The following is a 21532-nucleotide window of genomic DNA, read 5'->3' as shown; positions in this document are numbered from 1 at the left end:
GCAATCCAACTGGGAAATGGACTTAACGTTTGTCGTGTGGGACTGCTGCGCCTTAGTGCTGAACCCCTATGTGGGGACTCAGAACGACCCTCCCCTCCCAACACACACAGACACCAAGAACACACATTCATTCACGCGCGACGAGAGAGAGAGAGAGAGAGAGAGTAGCGCGCGTGAGCACTAAGGAGCAGAGGGAAAGGACGGAGCGCGCGCTGGAGGCGACACCTGTCAGGCAGTTAAAACCCTCCTGGTTTAATAAAACAGACCAAGGCGCCCTGAAGACTTCCACGGGAGTGGAAACAGATCAGCCGCACCTGCAGCTGAAATATATATATATTATTTATTTTATTTTTTTGCTGAGGGAGACGCCAAAAGCTCCAGGAGGAGGCAGAGTGAGGAAACAGAAGTGAGGAGATAGCGAGCGACGCGCCTCCGCGGAGTTGGAGTGAAGTTGACGCAGATGTAGTGCGCGCGGAGCGCACTGGTCTGGAGGAAACAGAACCGGTGCGTAAAAGCTGGACTCCAATAGCGAGGATAGCGGTTATCTCCCCTCATCAGTCGCCACGCACCATCCCACTAGAACACGAAGTAGGGTAGGAGATAAGGACAAGCATCCTCTCGCCTGCACGCGGCGCATTCAACCGGCTGGTTGAAACCGATGACCGGGACATAGAGCCACTAAGAAGAAGGGAAAACAACTGCTAACTTGAGAGGATGATATGACGGAGATCACCCTGAGGGATGCAAGCAGGAGAGAGGAGGAAAAGAGATAAAGAGGTATGACCTGTTTTAGCGCGTGATATGTCTTCACTGCGCTTCAAATATTGACTCCCCAAATGGTGAATGAAACACAAAGTAGTGTTTATTATAAAGCTGCACATTCTATTTCGCAGTAAAAAAGAAAAACAATGTCATTTAGATGGTAAATCCTAAGAGTTGCAGACAGACCGAGATTAAAGTGGGAGATTACACTTTGATGATGAAGAATTCCCACTTGCAAGATTTGTCTAATCTGTCTTTCCTGCTCCCTTTTGTGAGCACAAGTGTGTGATTTTTTTATGACCGTTTTATTGAGGTGTTTGTGCACTTTCATCTGAAGAAAGCCAGTCCGTCAACAGGCTGCATCTTCCTCCTCTCCATTGCTTCACACTTGATGCCTTATGTTGTGTATGATGCTTAACAGCAAAACTCCTCCTTAAGATGCAAACAACAAAAGTAAATCTGCAAAAAAATAAAATAAACAAACAAAACACGCTCACAATCTCTGTGGCAGTCGTAACATTAAAGCCACAGATTAGAAGGATATTCTCTGGGCCAAAGCAGCACAGAACGTGGGATTAAAAAAGAAGGGCAAAGATGGATGGATGGACAAGGGAGGAGAGTCAGAGGGAAAAAGAGGCTGAAAGAGGGGCAAAGGAGAAAGACATAGATCTGCACAGAACACGAGATTAAAGTGTAATGTCCTAGAGAGAGACAGAGAGGATGAGAATCCAAGGCAAGTCATGCAGTTAGAGGAAACTGCCATGACAGAATGTGGCAAGAATAAAGAAGAGGGAAAAGCAGCAGACACTCTCTTTCTGCTCCCTTTTGATCTCTTTTCATTCACCCATCTGAAAGCAGGAGGAAGACGCTACTTATATAACTCTATTTGAGAGACATTATAACTGAGAAAGGTTCAGAATACCACACACTAGGCATCTCAGAAACAGCAAAACAGTTGAAAATTGAACATTTATGGGAACAAGAGTTTCCATTTCCAAAAATCTCAGACTTCTATTAGTACTTATTGAACTGAAAGATCCTGACTGTATTTGCTATTTAAAGCAGCTTTTGGTTAAATAATATTTCAGTTTGTCAAATAACAAGAGGCGATGAAGTTCTACATTAAATTTTGTCAACTAATTAAAATAAAAACTATTAGAGTGTGTTCAGCAGTTTGTGTTCACAAAAATATATAAATAAATCTGGCTGTATTTACTGACCATGAAAATGTATATGGATTGAACTAGTTAATGTAAAACTCAGAGAAGAAGAGAAAAATATGTTATTTGGTAATTCTACACCAATACCAAGATGTTTGGAGCAGGCCTGTATGACTTTAACATAATACTTTTAAACATTTCTAACTCCAGAATTCGACTAAACCATGTGTTTACGGGGAAAATAGTCTTAAATAAGACATAAAGAATTAAATGAAATGCTGCATGATGGTCCAAATGCTCTTTTAGACATACTGTGAAGTGATAGTTTAGCATTAGCTTTTGATGCAAATGCACTGAGATGCATGTCAGCATAGATGAGATGCTGAGCTCTCCCCTTCTGCAGCTAAAGCAGCAGTAATTACTGTTCCTTCATCTGCAACCCTACACTGATGAAAGAAAGATATCTCTTTAGCTGGATGAGTCTTTCTTTTTCATCTCAAACACCCATTTTATTCAAGAAGACAAATTTTACTTTATGCCTTTGCATGCTTGATAAACAACCAAATTCAAAGACTTTAACGTTCATACAGAAACGTAAACAGGATTAAATGTATATTTAAGATAGAAAAAAAACTCTTATTTAAGAACGATCGAACAAAACAGAAAAAATCCAAACAATAATTGGCTATTTCAACAAAAAGATGAGCTGAAAGACCAAATATTGGAAATAGAAATGCCTCTTTAGAGAGTTGGTGTTTGTACTAAACAGTGCAAAGGGGATTAGACAAAGAAACGACCATTTAACATGTGAGCACACTGATGCAACTAGAAAAAAAAATAACTACACTGAAGGAAGTGGAAGGAGGAGCAGGAGAGCAGCAACACATTTAAGTCACGGCTTACAGTTTAAATCCTCAAGATGGATGAAAACAGCGAGCACAATCTAAGGTTGGAAACCGGGTTGCATAATTCTGAGTTCCATTGTGCCTCCCTGTCAATTATTTGATGAATGTGCAACATTATTCAGTTCACCCTCGGTCTCTCAGATGTGAGATTTTTTTTTTTAAACTAGTGTATTGACAAAAAATATTTACCACCAACTTTTATACCTATAGCATAAAATGCTATGCAGTTTTTGTACAACTGTTAATTAAAGTCAAACAAACATGGGAGCTGTCTCATTGAGCTGGTGAGGATGGAGGTCATGTGACACGCTCACAATGTTTAGACTCCATTCTGGTTTATTTTTATGAAAGACAATTTTTTTATAGCTCTATTCATGCAATAAGTACAAGAGAGCAATGTGTGTTTTTAAAGACTATGTGTTCTTTCTTCCTTGTTCTACAAAACCATTTATTCCATACTGCTTAATGAAAAATCCCAATTCAGCGACTTTAGAGGCAATTTTCATCAGCAGTGAGCAATTTCCCTGGTGGCAGTTTGTTCAGTTTACCAGTGAGTGATTGCATGTTCATGTTCAAGGCACTGGGTCAGTTCCCTGTAGCAACACTGCGCTTCATACATCTAAGTAATAGCAATGTCTGCTGTCCTCAGGATATTTTCGCCTCTTATCTAACACGTCGACCTGATTGATTTATGACTCTCCTAATCTGTGGGTTCAATATTCCGCTAAATCTGACCTTCAAGATTTATAACTTATAACAAACATGATTTAGGCCAATTAAAAGTAAGCAGAGATGTACAAAACATAAAAGGTTATCCTTACTTCAGTTTTCAATTCCCTTGTGTTGCAAACTATATTAATCTTTTACAGCAATAATGTGAAAACATTGGTTGTTGAGTAAGCACTAACGACACTTAAAGATTTCTTGAAAAAGCTGCTGACTCAAACCAGAGGATTGGGACTGATGTGTATGATTCCAATGCCAATCTTTTCAGACTTGAGGTTAAGTGCAAGGTGGAATAAAAAGAGTAAAGTCTATCAGTTGAGTTCCGCCTATTCTTTACCAAACAGCTTCATAGAAACCCACTTTAAACTTGATCCATAAAGTATGAGACCCCCACAAGAGAGGTGAAAACAGTCAATTTAAAGTACAATTAATGCCTGACATTGACTTTAATCTATACTTCCAAATTTTCCTTCATCCAAGCTAGATATGCCTATGATAAACACCATGAAAGTTAAGATGATTGTCAGACTTAATAATAAACTGTTATGTTTAGGATCCAACAATCCATTTCCTCGTGTCGTTTTAGAAAATAAACAATTACAACATGATCTAACACAAAATGTCTCAAACTCATTTGAACCTGATGTCAATGTGTAATCTGGTTGCCGGCTAATGATGCCATTTGTATGGCTCTGCATCTACACTTGGTGGGGGTGTTGATGTAAATGAATGTCACCTTGAGATCCAAACAATTACAGTCAGAATAATCTGTTTTTGTCAATGTACACAGTGCTGCAGCAGCAGAGAGCCTGCTTTTGGCAGGAAACCAGATTATCGCTCGACTGTCTGCTAAAACAAAAGCGTACGGTTGGCTTTTAACACTAGAGGCCAATTCACTGTAAATGTGAGCAAATGCTTTGTCTAGTGACAATTCCATTAAAATACATTCAGACAATGAGGCTGTGTAGACTTCAACAAGAGAGATACATTGTGAAAATTGAAATGCAAAAGTATGGTTTTAATAGTTAAAATAATGTTTGAATTTGTTAGTTTGGAACATGCCATTAATCCTCTATTTTTTTGCATTTTTTTATTTAAAACAAAATAATACAATGAGTTTGGATCTTATGATCTTAATAGATTTCTTATTTCCTATAATATTTTCATTTGTGGATTTTTATTTCACCTGTTGACAGAACTAAACAGTCCTAAACACTCAGATTAAACTGTTTGGCTATTATTTTATTGGTTAAAGTGAATAAAAATAGTCAGATTGGCCAATCATACTATATTTAACTGCAAGCCTTGACAGTGGTTTAAAAAAATAATTATAAAGGTCATATGCTTCATAATAAGCACTGATCAGAGTAAATGTTAACCTTTCTCTTATTCTGTCTCGAGTATTTGTTACACAAGGCCAACCCTTACTACAAGGAAATAGACTAGGTTGCTCCACAACTACTGGCAGCCACAATATTAAAAACAGTTCAGAATTATTTTCATGCAGTCATGCTTGTTGCTATCCATGCAAAAAAAAAAGCAGAAATTAGGTTTAGAATGCTTTTAAGTTGGCCACCTTTGTAAAAAACAAAAAAAGTCAAACCCCCATAGGATTGTTGTTCTTTTATATTATTTATTATCTCACTATCCTATTTGTTCGAATTCCAAATTAAAGGAAATTTATAATAATTATTTTCTTGATAACAAATGTAACAAAAATAAGAACCTGAATCCAGAGAAAACCTAATTACTTGGCTGCACAATGCTAAATACTTGTTTTGGCCTGAATTAGTGACATTTCATTGAAACATGCATTTTTAACTTTACTGTTACAGAGGTTATTTAGGAATTAAAAAATAATGTGAGTTTATTACATAAATTTACTAGTAAAAAGAATGGCTTGAAAGGATTTGGGAGCAGGAATCAATCACATATGTTAAATTCTTCCATGCATGTTTTTGGATGTTTGAAAGAGGTCAGATCCCCCAGGAAAAGATATGTGTAGAACATACAGATTCAACAGAGAAAGGCCAAAAGCAGAATTTGAACAGAAGGCTTTTCCTGGTACAGTGCTAATCAGCCTATAAATGACTGAATCAAAACAGTTAGGGTACTCTTTTATATTGTGATGTTTGTCCATAAATCTGCTATTTTCAAATTTCTTTCCTAAAATTACCTAATAAAGATGTGTGTCTGTAGAATGGTAATTTTGGAGGGTTTGATCTGGTTCTAAACCTTTAGTGTGTGAATACTGCCCACCACATCAACAACTACATCAATGACTATATAAAACAGGGGTCCCCAAATCCAGGCCTTGAGGGTCAGTGTCCTACATGTTTTCTGACCAGCCTGCCATTAAAGCTCCTGATTGGCTAAACACACCTGATCCAGGTAATCAGCATCAAATAAGGCTAGTTTTTGGAAAACCAGCAGGACACCAACCCTTGAGGCCTGGATTTGGGGACCCCTAGTATAAGAGAACTAGACTGAATGACTCCTTCCCCCTCAGACTCCAGAAAGGAAGTACTCACTGGCTTCAAGAAGCCAAACCCCATGGACTCCTATAGCGAAATAAACAGCTATTACTTGATTATTATATCTGTCAGAATAACCATTCTTGCTCTGATACATTTTTAACATGTTCTCAGTAGTCCTATTTTTTTTCTTGATATTTTTTTCTTTATTGTAAGTTATTGAATTTATAAACTGACCAATCAGATACCTCAATAAAAGTGGGCGGTCTCACATAAAACCTTTTAAACGTTTGACAAATTCTACCATGCCCACTTTCAGTGGTAGGGGTGTGGACTGGAGAGAGTGGCTGCTATAAGAACACTGACTCAGACCAACTCAAAACAAACACTGCTTACTGACGTCGTCTGGTTTCAACCTGTTGATGTCTGTATTACGAAAAATTGCAATTGAATTCATTTAATTTTGTTGGTACCGGAAATAAAACCCTTTCCCTTTGGGTGACATCACACTCACTTGCTTCAGTTCTCATTTACAGTAAATGGTCAACAAACTTCCCTTAAAAAACACAAGATCCTAATAAAGCACAAACTGAAGCCCTGCAAAATAAAAAGACATATAAATATATATTTTATAAAGTCACAGAACTTACCAACAGAGTTTGGCTCAGTCTGGACTTTTGTGTATTGGTGCACTTCTAGAATAGCAACAAAACTGCACTTGCATGTTTTTTCATCCATATAGAACGCGCTCATAAATCAGATTAAATATGGGCTAATGTTGCCAGTTAATGGTCTTAGGATGGCCTTTTAAAAGAAAAAAACATATGTAGATTTCAGAGTGATAAATCCATTTGTACTTTTTATTTAAATAAAGCAAACAATCCTTTAGCCAGAGAAATGATCTAAGCAATCGTTAAATAGGGTTTTAAGTAGGTCAGCTGTTTGTGGCCATGTATTCTTTTCCGGAGCTAACATAGAAATCAAACTTTTATGTAACTCACACTTGGATTTCACAAGCTTCCAAAAAAACACAATCCACAGAAAACCTGGAATAGACTGTTTTAAATCTTTTAATAAATAGACATTAAAATATACACTCTTAAAGTTTAACACAGAGATTTATGTAATTTATTTGAGTATACACAGTATCCATTGAAATACAGGAGGAGACAGGGAGGTGGATGCAGGTTAGTGGGTGCAGGACTCACACAGAGCTAAGTTGACCTTTTGTCTGAGCCGCAGAAGTTTCCTCTAAAGGGCTGGACTCTAACAAACAGCTGCTGGCTGTTTGCTGCATTCGCACCGAACACAATTCGTGCATTAAACTTGCGTCCTCTACCTCTGTTTTGATGCATGACACTTGTCCAAAAATGTGTTAATAAACTTGATACTCCTCTTGCTTATGAGAGGAGCTCCAACACCAAGGTCCGATATTTGAGCTGTGGACCTGCTGTGACACCCGCAATGCACTGGGAGGCCTGAAACCTGCTTCGCCCAACGCTCAAAATGCGCCTTTTATGATGAAATCAAGACCTCTGACTGCATTGTTACATAGACTTAGCACTGCAACTGGATTATCCATTTGATTAAACAAAAACAAACCTGAACAGACAAGACAACCACATCAGCTATTTTTACTGAAATTGATTTGCCAGCTTTCAACACTGAAATCAAGAACTCTGCCCCAGTCAGACTGTAAGACACCTTCAAACCTAACATTTCTATTCCCATTCCCATTCCTGTTCATATTCTTGCACATCCCTTAAGGGGTCGCCACAGTGTATCAGCCTGCACTGATACACATGTCACACAAAAATGTTCATTTATTACTATTTCAAAGCATGTTCAGAAAGGAATCAAATCATGTTTATAATATTTATATGGCCCCCGCACAGTTGGGCAGTAGCATGATGGGTCTTGCCCAAGAACCCACACTGGATGAAGCTCATTGTGGCCCCCCAGGAATTGTACACTGATTTCCCATGTGCCAGTCCTACACTTAACCAACTGAGCTAAAACATGTAGAACAGCTAAAAGGTTAAAAAAAATTAAATAAAAATTGTAAAATAAGTGACATAGTAAATACTTACCACTTATAAAAGCAAATGCTAAAACAGATGAACAAAAGTATTTAACAAACTAAGCTAATACTACACGTTTTTGCAGGAAAAAAAATCGTATTAAAAATTGCAAACTGTTATCAAAGGAGAGAAGCGACTGATTCTCCCTCTCATCTAAAGGAATAATTTATTTCAGGCCAGTTTAATTCTTTTAATCTTTTTGCAATAAAATATTTGAGCCTCTAAAGAAATTAGAGAAATGACTAACCAACAAATGAAAGTGTTTTTTACTGCACTAACTGTCAGATACTGACTTACATCATTACTTTCATGATCATCACTAAGTCTAAACTTAATTATAAATTCAGGGACAAAGGTGCATCATTTAATTTAAAAACAATTTCCCCCCGGTAATGTGATGTGATTAGATAAAATATTGGAGAAAAAACAACAACACTTACAGTGATTCAGGTTTATTGTTTACAGTCAGGAACCTGGATGTCCCGTATTAATGAGAAAACTAATGTTGGTTCAATCATTTTGGTAAAAATAAAAAAAACTAAGTTTATATAACTGCACAGTGCCTGTCATTAATTATTTTAATTAGTTGCATTGCAATAAAATGTGCTGCTGCAGTCTCTTCTGATGATTTCAGGAGAAATGTGGATTTTATGTTTTGAAAGTTTCATTTGAAATTCTAGGATGAGCACCAACTGTGAACCACTGCTGGAGGCTTTATTGCAAACAGTAGGTGTTCAAAATCAGTTTAATTTTTTTTTTAATTCCAAACCTTTAATTTTGATAGATTCTCTTTTTCTCATATGAATCTGAATCCAATTTTTTTTTTTTTTTGCCAGCTGAGCACAGAACAAAAAAAAAATCCATGAGGTTAAATGTTTATGTACACCCAAAGCACATTTGGATTTAACTTTAAGATAATTAAGTGTAATGAGGTTGGACTAATGCTACAAAGAAACCATATACCCCACTATATATCCCAAAAGATAATAAAAAGGCAATGTGCATACGGAAATTATTTAGCTTTGTTTATTAATCTGGGCTGCATGGTGGTGTAGTGGTTAGCAATCTCGCTTCACTAGTTTAAAACTCAGCTGGGTCGTTTCTTTGTGGAGTTTACATGTTCTCCTCATTCATGCAGGGGTATCCTCCGGGCATTTCAGCTTCCTCCCACAGTCCAAAAACACATGCTTCATGGGTTAATTGGTGATTCTAACTAGTCGCTTAGGTGTGAATGTGAGCGTCTATTTGTCTCTGTGCAGCCCTGCAAAGGACTGTCCAGGTTGTGCCCGGCCTTTGCTCTTCAGGAGCTGGGAAGGGCTCCAGCAGCCCCGTGACGCCAAACAGGAATAAAGCCGGTTTAGAAAATGGATGGATGCTCAAACAAAGCAACACCTTATAAGGCAAGACAAGGTGGTGCATGATTGCAAAGACAAATAGAGGAAAATGTTTGAGCTGATGTATTAAATACATCTGAAAGATAAGATCTTAAAGGCTCACAGGATTTATCAATTATGATGATAAGTAAGATTTGACAGTTATTTTCAGAAGCTAATGAGAAACAAAGGTAAACAGCAACAGACCAATGACAGACTTTTACCTTTAGCTCTGCCTCTTTGCTTAGAAACGCCGTATTTCACACTAATTGATTCTCTCTTTATTTAAAATCTGTGCACACACCGTTTTCTTTGGTATTCTAGAAACATAAAGCAACAATGCAAAGTATTAGAATCCTTGTCAAATGGATTTAGGGTTAGGCCTCCTGCTAGGAAGCTGCATGTACTTCACGTCTTATTGGCTCTGACTTGTTTTGACTGTCATCTGTAACCTGAACAAAGACCCCCCCACCAAATGCAGTGCAAAGCTCAACCTAGCGAAAGTAATCATTACTTATCTAAGAGTACCGTCTGCTGGACTTTTGTGTTGTGTAAAGGTGTCCGACTCGTAAATTATCTGTCTGCGAGTACTTTCTGTGTGTACTCCACTCTGAGCCACAGACAGAGGGGAAAAATGGAGAGAGACAGCTATAAAAACCTTCAATCATATTTAATGGGATTATTTATCCACATACTGTCAAGAGATGTTGTGTATGCATGCTGGGCTGCCTGCTGAAATGTGTGTTGTGCTGAGCGAAAGGACTATATGATTGTACTTTGTAGTGCGTAATATATTGAATCAGATGGATCTGTAGATTTTTTTGTGTGTCTGTGTGCTCTGGCTGATACATTGATATATTCCTCATGCACTGATAGAATACAGAATCAATTTTAGAGCTGTTTTTGTTGCATTCACACACAGCTCATCATATCTTCTTCCGCTGCTGATCTGACCAAAGCTCCACAGTTAACAAAACCACCAGATCTGGTTTGGATTCATGTCAGAGTTTTAGTATGGTGAGGGAACAATTTATTCACATCTTCAAGGGTTTCAGTCTGTAAAATGTGCAACGAAAGCTGCTCCACCTTGCATTAAAGAGCCGCCAACTTTCCGCACAGCTTTTATCTGAGAGCTTCTTTCACTGGTTTTTCAGTTTCAAATGGTCATTGGTGGCTGAAGGCTCTTTATGCTTTACCACTAAAGCATTTGAGTTATAATTAAAAAATGTTCTTTTCGCCCAGCAGACAAAATAATGGTATTCTTTGCTATTAACCTCAAATATGGATTATGTTTTCTTTTAATTATCTCCTAGCTGTTAATAAAATGAGCAGGTGAAGCTCTTACGCAGACAGTCAGCACACAAGGCCGAGGACCCTGGACAGCTCCACAGAGAAAAATACACTTTATTTTGCCAGCAATTCAGTGAAATTTCTGCTGTCTCTCCATGTCACAGTATGTGGCCTGACAATTTTAATTGTTAGCCGCTGTGCTGAAAAAGAAGCCGCCAGCATTTTGACCAGCACCATATTTATGCAAAACACTCCAGGTGTTGAGTTTCTTTGCACATCCATGCATATACTAGCTTTACCCACCCCTTGCAGTTTCACTCTTTTGGCAACCATTTTTCTTTCATTATTTGGTTCTTTACAACCCCACATCCCCTTTCTCACTGTCTTGTGCTTTTTTGCCTGTGCCGCTCATTGCCTCTGTGGGGACTGGTTTCCTTCAGGGCAAAAATCTCCACTGACCACTTTGTCTCCCCATGCACCTCCATCTACACTCCCCTCCATCCATCTTCCTTCTTCAGCCTCTTCTTTTCACTCCTTTTTCATTTCGCCTCTCCCCCTCTGACAATAGGTTTTAAGGCCGTTCTATTGAAATTCCACATCTGCTCTGCGTGCCTCTCAGGGGCTCATCACTGCTGAAGGTTGATCCCAACTTAACCGAGGAGAAGAAGAGAGAATAAAAAGAGAGGGGGAAAAAGGGAAACACAGCAAGAAACACCCCCACCCACACATACAAAACAGGGATTTGGTGTAAAACGTTTTACTGATTCTCATGCTGGGGCATCATTCTCTGCTCAAAAGAGCAGGACCAACATTTACTTTGAAAAGCTGGGCTCTTTAAACCTTAAGCAATTACTGATCAACAATCCAAGGTCAGAAATGAGCTTAATGTACCAAAAGAACCTAAACACAAAGACTAACTGAGGTCAACAAAATTGCTTTACAGTTAAAGGTTCCTGCTTTGATTCTTTACTGAATAATTTTGAGTTTAAATTACTGGTTTTCAGCAAGAACTCCTGATTCCTTCCACAAACAAGTGTGATCAGCTAATTTGTTGTTCTTAAAGCTCCACTCCGATCATCCTTTGATCTATTTTTAAACCGTTCCTAGTGGTCTTTTAATCACCATTGTGCCATTTTTAGCCAAAATAAAAAAACTGTGTCATTTTGTAGGGCATCATTTTCCGCAGAGCAGCAGGAGTTCATTAGAAATTCGACTCTGAGTTGTGAGCAGAGTCAGCCTGCTCATACCTCCCGACATTCAACTGTTTTCACTCTCTCACTAGCTTACAGCCCCTAACACTGCTTGTCTAACTTTAGCAGTCCAGCCGTACAGTTTTGAGCCAGATACCAGCTCGAACGAGGAAAATGAAGACGTACATGGATCTATATGTCAACAAGTGGAAGTATCAGAATGGAGCAGGGCAGGGCGCTTGTGGCTTGCCGTGACAGCTTCTACGTTACACCTACATGCTTTTCCCAACACCATTTTTTTATCTGCTCCTGATTTACAATAATTTGAATACAGAAATGCTCAAAAATGAAATTTTAACATTAATTTCTTTATATATGGCCTACATCACGAAGAAAATGCCAAAAGAACATGCTGCTAACAACACCAAAAGCATGATTTTTGTCAGAGTGGGTCATTAGCAGTCCTTAGATGTGAGTATAGACATGTATGTCCTCAACCTGCTCTTTGACCTGATGGTCCAACAACTCACCCTTTATTGTAGACCGCTGACAGTACAGATGAACTGCAGCCCCTATTTAAATAGAATAGAATAGAATGCCTTTATTGTCACTGTACACATGTACAATTCGCATCACACACACATGCAGTGAAATTAAAGCCGCTCACCATTCAGTGCAAACATGCAAGAGAAAAGTAAACTCGCACAATAATATAATAATAAAATAAAATAATTTCACAAAATGAAGAGCACAATATACGAAGTACAATCTACAAAAGAACAAATGTACAATAGAAATTTCTGCAGAGAGGTAGTTATAACAAACACAAAAAATCCTGCTGTGCCCATGAATGCAGAGATATATTGCACATAATGTATTGCACATGATGAGATGGTATTGCACATATTGACACATATTTCCATACAATTATTCATTTTGCAAGTAAAATATATTTGTACTTAATAATACTGTTATCATATTTACAGTTTATTAGGTCCGGCCATGTTGATTTCAAATCTTTTGACCACCTTATCCAAAAATGATTTGCCAGATACTGAGTTTTTTTTCAAACCTCTTTGTGTGTAACAGCTTTCTTTATTAAACAGGCCGGGAGGAAGACTTTTTTTTTTCCTCAATACTAGCAGATGATTTGGTGTGAGGGCCTCCAAGTCATTTGGATCATTCACTGCTGTAGTTATTGGTCTGGTGTTCAATATTGCTTCAGTGTCAAAGAGAAGCATTTGTAGACATTTATTATCCACTGTTTGATCTTGAACTGCTGATTTTACAACATTTAGACCAATCCACCAAAAATCCATCAAACTGGGGTCCAATGGTGGTGATTAAAAATTATTTTAACACCTTGTCAGCAAATATATTTCACATTTTTATTTGATTAATCTGTTGAAAAGATGTTTGTGGCTCATTCTCAGATCAAACTAAGTTTGTTCTTTTGTCAGACCCAATTAGGGACAGTTTCTGGAATCAATGTCCTTTTAGGGAGGATTTTTTTTTTTTGCATCAGCTGGAGTCTTGGTTTGAATGTAAAAATTTGAAAAGCGAAAATATGTTTGTGATCAATGAAGACCACAAACTTTCAAGTCACTTAAAACATATACTTTTAGTTGTTTATCTGAGTTCGTAGTGCTTAAAACAAATTCATTTTCTTTCGCAGAAAGGTTCAACTGTCCTATCATAGCCATAGTTCAAAATGTGCTAGTGCTTCCAGGATCCAAAAACAAACATATTTTAGTTATTGCATTGGCATTCTCTGCTTTAACACACACCAGGGGAATTGATAGAATATCAACGTAGCTAGATCCAGTTGAGGAGATCGGAATTTGATTCATACACATCATCGTACTGGTATGTCTTTTGGTCTGTGTAGAATCCAGATGACATCAGAAAATGTACACGTACCAGATTTCTCTTCTACAAAAGGTACTCCGTACCTTAAAGCTTAATAATTAATTTAAAAATTAGCAATGTATTTGTGGAAGTGTTTGAGAAGTTTTTTTTTTTTTTGATTCACCTGAGAATCCTGTAAGCCTGCTGGGGAGCAGCACATAACCATAACATGTTAATGAATCCCTGAGAAATAAAGCAAACAACTGCTTTAACAGAATAACAAATGTGTTGATGTCGGGACACTGTTGTCTGTTGTGATGTACATATGCAGAACACCTGCTCTCTCCATGCTTTGTGAAGCTGTAAATTATTGGCTGAGAGATACAGTTCAAGGAAGATCCATAATTGTCTTACAGATTTGTAATGATCTAAACTGAGGTAAGTAAATACCACCATACAAGAAAATAATCGAAAATAGTTTTAATGCTAAAGTTGAAAAGAACTACATACAGCAATCCCTTAAATTGTGATGAAAAAAATTTTTTCCTGCACATTCGAAACATTTCAACAAGGCAAACCTTAAAAAAACAAGGACACTTTTGACACCAACTCACACAAAACATAAAGCAGATGATTAAAGATTTTTCAAAAACGAAGAGAAAAGAATAAGAATATGTTAAGGTGGCGTTTTTTTATGTATAAAAGAGAAGGGGACAAATTGATTTTTATCAAAGACTACAAGTGGTACAAAGAAAAGTAGCAACGGGAACAAAAAAAATCTGCAAAGAAAGAATAATGAATGGCAGAAAACTGAAATTAAAGAAGCACATTGCAGCATCCTGGAGGAGTCAGCCTTCTCTGTAAGCAAATTCAGAGATAATTGATCTCCACACTGTTCTGTGTGATAGGTCCTCAATGCGGGGAGAGATGGAGGCAGAGATTGTGTGAAGGGGGTGGGATGCCGTGTTGTCACAGTGCATAATGATGTTGCTGTCATTGTCAATGGCTGGAAAGAACAAAGAACAGACTGTAAGAAAAGAAAAAATGGATTTAAAAGATTCTGGGTCATTACAAAATCAAAGGAAAAGTGTGTAACCTTTATGGAAAACCCAGTTTTTTGGAGCTGTGTTGATGCGTATTTCTTAAAGGACTGTAGGCTAATGTCAGTGCTTTTAAAGATAAAGGTGGTATGTTTTAGTGTTATCAGCCATGTTAGAAGATGAAAATCCCATTCATTTGTAACAGAAAAGGCTGTAACACTTTTTTAGCCCCTGCAACAACAACAAAACAGCCAAGAACATGGCGTGATGCTTTACCAACTTGTTCACTCTAGTAGGTGGCTGTAATTCTTTGGGCTTAGGAGCCTTTCTGCTAATTGGTTTGTCAGGGATTCATATCCCAGACAAACATTTAGCCCTTTGGCTTAACATCTAACTTCCCTTTTCCCACTTAATCTCAAAAGGCATCCAAAGGTTGTTTTGGTTAAGCGTATGCTTTAGGATGCTAGATAGGCTTTGGGAGGGTTTTATATTGTCATGTATTCAAAAGAAAATCGTACACCAAAATTGTATTGTGAAATATACGTCACGATCAGAATTTTTCGATATGAGATCACTTCTAGAGTAGATTTCCATATATTTCGCACTATGGGATGCACTGAATTATAAGGCGCATTGTCAATGAATGGTCTACTTAAGTATTTCTTTAGTATACAGTACAGACCAAAAGTTTGGACACACCTTCTCATTCAAATGAATGGGAAAGTATGTCCAAACTTTTGGTCTGTACTGTATATGAGGAGCATTAAGCAAGACAAAAGAGTCAGAGATAAGTCCATCAGTCAGTCAGACTTTATTAACTATGTTCACAATAACTCTTGAACTAACACGCTACACGTATAGCTCCATTTGATAATGATAACAATATCTCCCAACCTTGTGTCAAACAGACTGATGGTACTAAAACAATGTGACTATGCTGACTCCCAACCTTGTTAGTAACACATAAAAAAAACTTAAAACAACATCAGTAAACACAACCAGAAATCATCCATTTATAAGGCATTCCGGATTAGACGACCCACGGTCTTTTACTGAAAAATAAAGCTTTTAAGTGCCCCTTATAATGAGGAAAATACGGTTAATCATTAATTACTTTTGATGTGCAGTACACTCAAAGGACATAATGCTATAATTTATTTATTTTTCCTGCACATTACAATTTATCAAATGTATTACCAAGCAGTTTTAATTTGAAGGTTGATTCTAAATCTGGATTTTGTTGCCAGTGAACAATCTGGGTTTAACAACCTTTGGTAAAACAGATTTTGTTTAGGATTCTCTTCAGATACCATTTATGGTTTTTCGCATTGGAAAACAACAATTTTTCTATCACAAGTACAAGTATGTCCAAACTTTCATTATCAACCAAGTAAAAAATTGGTTTTGGAAGAGACGGTCACAAATTTAACAGATTTTGAAATAAACTGGTTCACCACATCATGAATCTTTAATCTAATCAGGAAAATTGGCAGTAATGGACCCAGTCATAAGTGTAGTCTTGTTTGTACCGTGTTAACAACACATTTGTAATTTATCTGAATACAACACAGTGGTGGTTAGACTTATCTGTTGGTGCTCAGTCACAAAGTAGCCAGGTGTGTAACTTGTGAAAGATAAGTAAAAACAACTTGTGCGACGACAGCACAGAGGCAACACAAGGCCCTTCATTTGCATATCCAGTCTGTCCTAAGGATATTTGAAACCTTACACTTCTTTGTTGTTTGTTTGACCTAATTTACACACAATTTCTTTTATTTATAGCTGGTTTAAAAACACCAAAAACACAATGAAAATATTTTTGTGTTTTCAACATGGTATTAAAGCATTTTTCTCATTATCAAATCAAACTTTATTTATATAGGACTTTTCCTATAAAAACATAACACTAAGTGCTACAGCTTGATGGAGGACACACTGTAGATGGTGAAGCTCACTCTACTGGGAGAGTCTCTGAACGATTTCATGAACCCAGACATGGAGACGTCTCTATCAATGCTTCTGTGGAACTCTTAAAAAATAAAGAAACCCCATCTCTCAGCATCATCTGTGTCTTCTATGCATTGTAAATGAGATATACAGTTAATGCTTCCATGTAGCGAGCAGGCTATAAACAAAATTTGGCGGTGGCTTCTCTCATACGCGTCGAGGGGGTGTAGTTTAGGTACATATTTTTGGACAAGTGTCAAGCAGCGAATTCGCCCCACGTCCAGCCAGAGGCAGAAGTGAATTTGATGCGCGAATTGCGGTCGGTGAGAATGCGGCATTACAACAAACCTGCCAACAACTCAGAAGCAAATTGGTAATGAACTACCGTGCTCTGACTCTGCAGAGACTTTGTCCTAGAAAACAACACACATTTTTTGATTTTAGCTAAAAACTGCATAATCCTAATTATAAAACCGATGGGAACACTTTTACAAATAGATCAGATTGGGGTGTAACTTTAAATAGAACCACTAACGTCAACAATTCAACGTTTTAATAGAGAAAGATGCTATCAGACAAACAATACTTTCATGCTTTTGTTTGTTTGTTTTTTGCTTAATTAAAATGTTTAATGTGTTTAAAAGATCAGAAAGCAGTGAAAAGAGGGAAAACACAATTAATTCTGTCCTTAGAGTTGAGTTCAAAACAGACCACTGGCACTTTATGTTTCCTGATCCCAAACAGAGCTAGGAAGAACTCTCGGTGCGTGCATTGCAGCAAAGTCAAAATGATGCTAGATCAGGGAAAACACAACGTACGGAGCTTTTACTTCTCTAGATCTTTGCTGATTATCCCTACTTTGTCGCTTCCCTGATCTCGTTGCCTCTCCTCTCTCTCAGGCTGAATGGAAGCTGTGTGCTGGCGTATTAGAAAGCCAGTCACATCCCCGTCTCCTCTTTTTAGCCGCTCTTACAGTCTCGCACTCTCTCTTTTCCATTTTCCCTCTACCTTTTCTCTCCGTCTATCCTTGACACTCTCTCTCCTTGTTCTCTCTCGCCCTGGTCGTCTCTCTGTCCACGCCGACACCCTCGACTTATTCTGCCGGAGTCGTGGCCTTCAAAGCCTGACAAGAATTCAGAGTCTGTATGTGAGGGCTGCACAACGTGTGTGTGTGTGTGTGTGTCTTCATGCAGAGATGAAATATGAGCTGTTAAATGTGAATGCTGCCCGATGTTCTAATGCCACATAGTCATGTCACTCATGCATGGGGGCGTTGGTGAAAATGGGCACACAGAACGCAGTGTGTATGACAAGACTGCAGAGCTAGCGAGGTATTATTCTGCATCACATTTGCTATCCATCTGTCTGTGATAGTTGCCATACTAACAAACACAGAGGAAGGCCATGGATGCAGGCTTCACTGACTTTAAACCTTGCTAAGGCTGACAGTAATTTCTGCCTCCAAATTACATTCCAATGGCTTCATAAATCTGCTGCCTCCTCCTCTCCAGCCCCCCTTCCCACTTCTTTATCTCCCTCGCTTCTCTTCCCTCTTTCCCCTTTACTCCATCCTCTCTTCATCTTTCCTGTACAACTCTCCCCACCACCACCACTCCCCTCCGTCCCTGTTCACCACCATTTCACCATCTCTCTTTCTATTACTCCTTCCCTCCTATCACTTATTTTCTCGTTTCCCCACACTCCTCCTCTCTGGCGCTGGCTCCGTAAATGAGAAACAGGGAGGCAGAGATGGGGAGGTTACGTGTGCGGGGTAGTTAAACAGTGACACACACATAAATCCAAACAGATACACACACATTGGGAAGGAAAATGTGCACACACATACACACACAGATGTGCTTGCACACAATAAAACGAGTGAAAACACAAGCATAAGCGCACAGCCGCAGTCAAACATCATAAACAGCACATTACTCTTTGATTGAGAGACAACCATGTGTGTTGCCATTTATTTGTTGTGCAACTAAATTGACTTTTGCTGGTGTAAATGTGCAGACACATTCAAAATTCATACACGTGTGCACACTTTTTAATGAGAGTGTTCATTTTACAGATAGTGCCTCGAGGTGAAATAATAGCCAGCGTTGGACCCTGATGGCTGCTTCAAGTGTTCTCAGGCCAGTTGTTTTTATGGGCCGAGGGGGGGGCCACAAACACACCCCTCACCTCCTTCGATTCCACTTTAACTGCTGCTCAGCTGCCATCGGCGCACACATGCAATGAAAACATGGGCATAATATGCATAAGCGCATGATGTAGACACCAAGTTGGGCATTAATACTGAACACACAAGCGCGCGCTCCGAGGATGAGGCCAGCGGAGAACAATACGGCGTCTAACAATGGGGCTCTGAGGAATTCTCTCCTCCATATTAATATTCAGAGGAATGGATGGGGAGAGTGTGTGTGTGTCAGCAGGGACGCACGCTCATCAGCCTCGCTAACACTGGGGTTAGGCAGCCACATGATTGCAAAGTGCTCAGGCTTTGCTCCCCAGCCCCGCAACTATTCATGGCTCCAGCTCCATCCCTTCCTACTGTATTCTCTAGGTACTCTGCACAGAGAGAGCACACTGCCAAGCATCACAACTGTCCCTTCTCTTGTTCCAAATTATTATGGTCAGGCTTTTGAAAGAGAGATCAGATGTACCAAAAAAAAAAAAGAAAAACATGCCAAACATGTGATAATGCAACTAAATGTCATTTGGAAAATTAACATTTGTTTTTTTGTTTTTTCAAACATTTTTCTTTCTTTCTTGTGTAAAAATGAAGGTGTGTGCCAGCAAAAACAACTCACTATCACCCTCTACAATCTCCATATGTAAAGCACACGAGGTGGCAGCTAACAACACGTTTTGAATGCTTCGGCCATATTTCGCTGCATATGTTCCTGCCATCTGGATTTGTGTAGGAACGTGGTTCACTTATGTTCATATTTACACATCTGCATATTTTTTTATTAGTTTTGATGTCACTTTAGCCTGCCTATGTCTAGTAACACAAAAATGGCATTCATGTAACTAATTCTTCGTTTTTTTTCTCTTTACCATTTTCAGTTTTTGCATTATTCCTGACCATCTGTTCCGTGATTTATCCAACAAAGGAAAATAATTCAAATGTTTCCTCACTATTAGGACATGACAGAGAGAAGTAAGGCAGTGTGTGCATCTGTGCGTAGCCACAGTGAAAGTCACATGCTGTGGAATGGTTTTAGGCTACACACTTGACAGAGACGAAGCTCACAAAAGCAGAGTGAATTCTGTCCGCCTGAGGAGTGAGATGCTCTCTGTGTCTGTATTGTGCATTTAAAAAAACGTGCAGCAAAAAAACACATGGTGATGGGGTCATGCAGCAATGTTTTTGACCAGATCATTAAATGGGTCAACAGAGGAAAGCTGCTCTTTTTATTTCTACTTTTAATCCTCCTTTTCACTAGTTTGACAAAACTAAATAAAAAGTTGTTATTTCTTGTGTTGCAAAATGATAAGAGAAAATTAAATTGCAATAGGATTTTGTAAAATTTGAAAGGGTAATATTGATAAATAACACAGAATATGTATGCATAAATTTGTGAAACTTTAAAAATAAAACTTATTCTTCATTTTTGTCCCTTTATCAATCAACAAATCAAATTTTAAAAGTCATTAAAAATCATGTTCGTTTTGAAAAAGCTCTATTAATGCAGTTCTTTTACAATAAACAAAAACGGTACGGAGTATTAGGACCAACATGAAAATAAATTTACAAGTATAAAGACGAAAAAGGTCGTAATTTAACAAGAACAAAGTTGTAACATTATAATAAAGGAAGTCAAAATTTTACGAAAAAAAGTTGTAATATTATGCTTGAAAAGTTGTCATTTCAATAGGAATAAAGTAAAATTACAAGACAAAAGTACAAATTGTACAAGTATAATGTCTTTTTCATTTATTTATGTAAAAGATATAAATGGAAAACATCTTTTTCTCATCATTTTACAACTTTATTCTTTATCATTTTAATTTTTTTCTCATTTTAAATCATTTTATTTTTATATAATAATTTATCTTTTCTTTGTGGTGGTCCAAATACTCCTTCATACAGACCTTAAATAAATACATTTCTAAAAAATGTTTTCTCTTTAATTAAACAAATATTTTATTGAATAGACAACTATTTTATTACCTGCTATAAAATTGTCCTGTGACAAGACTGATTTCAAAAGAAAACCTTTGTTTGCATATATTTTGAAATAATATTAAAATGATTGATGGCTATTTAAATTACATTTATGTGGCCTTGACGTTGACATGCATGTGGCAAAGGTTCAAGTCTAAAACCTACAGGAGCTTTCTAATTCCTGTGACAGACAGATGGGTCCATGTCAAGATGCATTCATACAGCTATGCTTTCTACCTTTTAAATTGTACATATTTTTTTGTAAATTAGAAGTGGTGATATTTCCTTCGAAAATTTCACAAACATTCAATTATTAAACTGTGTGGAGCTTTTTCTAACCCTGAAAAATCTTCACACTGTCATAAAGTCTCTTCCACATAGCAGATCTGCTCCAATACAAGCGCCATAATTTGACTGTCTCCTCGTCTTCATCTCACTTCCGTCAGCTAAGCCTCTGACAACCCATTCCAAAAAGTTTGAAGGACAGCCTCGACATCACACGGATAGAAGTGCACACATCAACATCTCATGGGAAATGTCAGTGAGCCATGAAAATGCA

The 21532-nt window shown here is 37.8% G+C and overlaps 2 protein-coding genes across 6 annotated transcripts in view; one reads left to right on the top strand and one right to left on the bottom strand.

Annotated features, from left to right (window-relative positions):
• macrod1 (mono-ADP ribosylhydrolase 1) overlaps positions 1 to 21532 on the bottom strand; it is a 156535-nt gene that overhangs the window by 93033 nt on the left and 41970 nt on the right. The gene's annotated exons all lie outside the window — the stretch shown is intronic.
• Positions 1 to 21532, top strand: part of flrt1b (fibronectin leucine rich transmembrane protein 1b) — a 43353-nt gene that overhangs the window by 9640 nt on the left and 12181 nt on the right. Inside the window, exon 1 of one of the 2 annotated variants that reach the window (XM_011480038.4) lies at positions 157 to 777. The exons of the other annotated variant lie outside the window; for it this stretch is intronic. The gene's annotated coding sequence lies outside the window, so the exon portion shown is untranslated. Of the gene's footprint in view, positions 1 to 156; positions 778 to 21532 lie in introns of those variants that run through there. 2 annotated transcript variants of the gene reach the window in all.

This window comes from Oryzias latipes, chromosome 10, assembly GCF_053564925.1.
Source record: "Oryzias latipes strain Hd-rR chromosome 10, Olatipes_Hd-rR_3.1".
In the NCBI taxonomy this organism is placed as follows: domain Eukaryota; kingdom Metazoa; phylum Chordata; class Actinopteri; order Beloniformes; family Adrianichthyidae; genus Oryzias; species Oryzias latipes.
The sequence above is the reverse complement of the archived record's forward strand: the minus strand, read 5'-3'. Positions and strand labels throughout refer to the sequence as shown.